This window comes from Enhydra lutris, unplaced genomic scaffold (assembly GCF_002288905.1).
Source record: "Enhydra lutris kenyoni isolate GAN:26980312 unplaced genomic scaffold, ASM228890v2 scaffoldscaffold22, whole genome shotgun sequence".
Classification (NCBI taxonomy): domain Eukaryota; kingdom Metazoa; phylum Chordata; class Mammalia; order Carnivora; family Mustelidae; genus Enhydra; species Enhydra lutris.
In genome coordinates, this window is record NW_019154106.1 from 13820711 (window position 1) to 13823270 (window position 2560).

Genomic DNA, 2560 nt, shown 5'->3' on the forward strand with positions numbered 1-2560 from the left:
ATGAAACAGCATTTCTTTGTGGCTTTGAGTAAATTTCTCTATATTATAGACCTTCAAAACTCCATAATATAGTGAATAAAGGTGTATGCACATTTTAAAATGTGGGGCTGGTTTAAAAGGTCTTTTCTTTTCAGGAACTAGCAAGAACAAATATTCTCCTTCTGATTTTTGTTTGTTTGTTTTTGTTTTTGAGAAGGAGAGAGAGGAAAGAGAGGGGTAGCAGGTAAAGGAGGAAGAGAGAGAATCTTAAGCAGGTTCATTCCAAGTAAGGATTCTGACCAGGGCTCATTCAGTCACTGGAAGGAAGGTCTCCCAGTAACATCTGCATTAGCCTGCTGTATGAATACGATAACAACTTCTACTGTGCAAAACCACCAAGATTCCAGAGATTGTTATGACTGCTAGCATTATTTTCTTTAAGATTTATTTATTCATTTTAGAGAGAGGGAGGGGAGGGGTAGTAGGAGAAGGAGAGTAGATCCAAAGCAGATCCCCATATGAAGATGGAGACTGATGCTGGGCTCGATCTCACAACCCTGAGTTCTTGACCTGATCTGAAATCAAGTCAGTCACTTAACTGACTGAACCATCCAGGCACCCCTCTTAAAATTTTTGTGTAGACAAGAATAACTATCACAAGTTCTGTTGGTGTATTTCTATAATTTTATATTATTTTCCTATTTTCTCTATAAAAAATTTCATACAGAGTTACATGCATAAGAGAAAGAGATACTGAAGAAAAGATATCTGAGGGGAAAAAAAAAACAAAAAGAAAACTAGCAGAGGAATTGAAAAAGAATAGGTTAAGAAATGATATTATACAACCAGAACAGCTATATTTGGTCTGTGTATTTTGTGATTTCTGTTTATTTTATTAGATAACATGCATCTTTACCTGGACCAGATTTAAGAAAATGCTCAATTTTACTGATGTGACAGAATTTATTCTTTTGGGATTAACCAGTCGTCCTGAACTACAACTCCTTTTCTTTGTGGTGTTCTTACTGGTCTACATTATCACACTGATTGGGAACATTGGCATGATCATACTAATCAGGATCAGTCCCCAGCTCAACAGCCCCATGTACTTTTTCCTCAGTCACTTATCTTTTGCAGATGTGTGATTCTCCTCTAATGTCATGCCGAAGATGTTAGAAAATCTAGTAGCTGAGATCAAAACCATTTCCTATCCTGGCTGTATAGTGCAGTGCTTTTCTTCATTGCCTTTGTCCACATAGAGGTGTTCATCCTTGCCGTTATGGCCTTTGACAGATACATGGGAATTGGCAACCCTCTGCTCTATAGCAGCCGGATGTCAAGGACCATCTGTATTCGACTGATCACTTTTCCTTATCTATATGGCTTCTTCATTAGTTTGATCTCAACACTGTGGACTCATGGTTTGTACTTCTGTGGGAACATTGAGATCAACCACTTCTACTGTGCAGACCCAGCCCTCATCAAAATGGCCTGTGCAGGAAACTTCATCAAAGAATACACCATGCGCACCTTGGCAGGTCTCAACTTCTCTTATTCCTTGCTAATCATTATCATCTCCTGCATATTTATCCTTATTGCCATCTTAAGGATGCGCTCCACAGAAGGAAGAAAGAAAGCCTTCTCCACATGTGGCTCCCACTTGACAGCTGTCACTATATTTTATGGAACCCTATTCTTCATGTACCTCAGAAGTCCAAAGGAAGAGTCGGTGGAACAGGGCAAGATGGTGGCTGTGTTTTACACCACAGTAATTCCTATGTTGAATCCTATGATCTACAGTCTCAGGAACAAAGACGTAAAGGAGGCCATGAGCAAAGCAGTCAGAGGAACAATTTTAACTAAATAAAACGGAAACTTCAAATGCAGAATGAGACCCATAGTTCACTAGGAGGGTAAATTGACTTTCAAATCATTCTGAGAAAATTTGTTATTTCTGTTTTCAATAAATAGACAAAGAATACATAATTGAGACGGGAGTAATAGCACCAAGAAAAGGAGTAATAGCACCAAGAAAAGGGAGGCATATTGTAGACCAGACTCTCTGGGTCTCTGAGACCTGAGATGATAAGATGTGTTGACAATAGCATCCATTCTTTCCTTTTCACCCAATGTCAAATTCAGTAGTTTATTTTGTGACTGGGAATGTTTGTTCATGGCTTCTCAATACCTCACAAGTCACTCTTTCAAGTATGATTTTAAAAGAACTGTAATGGTGTCTTCTTGCACCTAGAATAGGTATTGGTTTGAGATGATAGGTTATTATCTTAAAACGCTTCAGTTGAATATAATTTCACCAGGAGGCATTGTTAAAATTGGAGACGACATCCCTGACAATTGGATATTTTATGTAGGATATGATATCATAAGATTTATATAACCATGGTAATTAATGTGACTTTATACTAGATGATTGTCTGCCTTTCAGATATATAATAATTAATTCAATAAACTTCATTTCTAGTGAACATACTTGTCATCCTATGGTATCCATTTAAGATCCATTTTATGTCTTTTCTTACAATGACTATCAGAAGGTGATAACACAATCTCAGTGAGTTTC

At 37.5% G+C, this 2560-nt stretch overlaps 1 pseudogene; it reads left to right on the forward strand.

Annotated features, from left to right (window-relative positions):
- Nucleotides 1-914: 914 nt before the first annotated feature.
- Nucleotides 915-1846, forward strand: LOC111150108 (annotated as a pseudogene).
- Nucleotides 1847-2560: the final 714 nt, after the last annotated feature.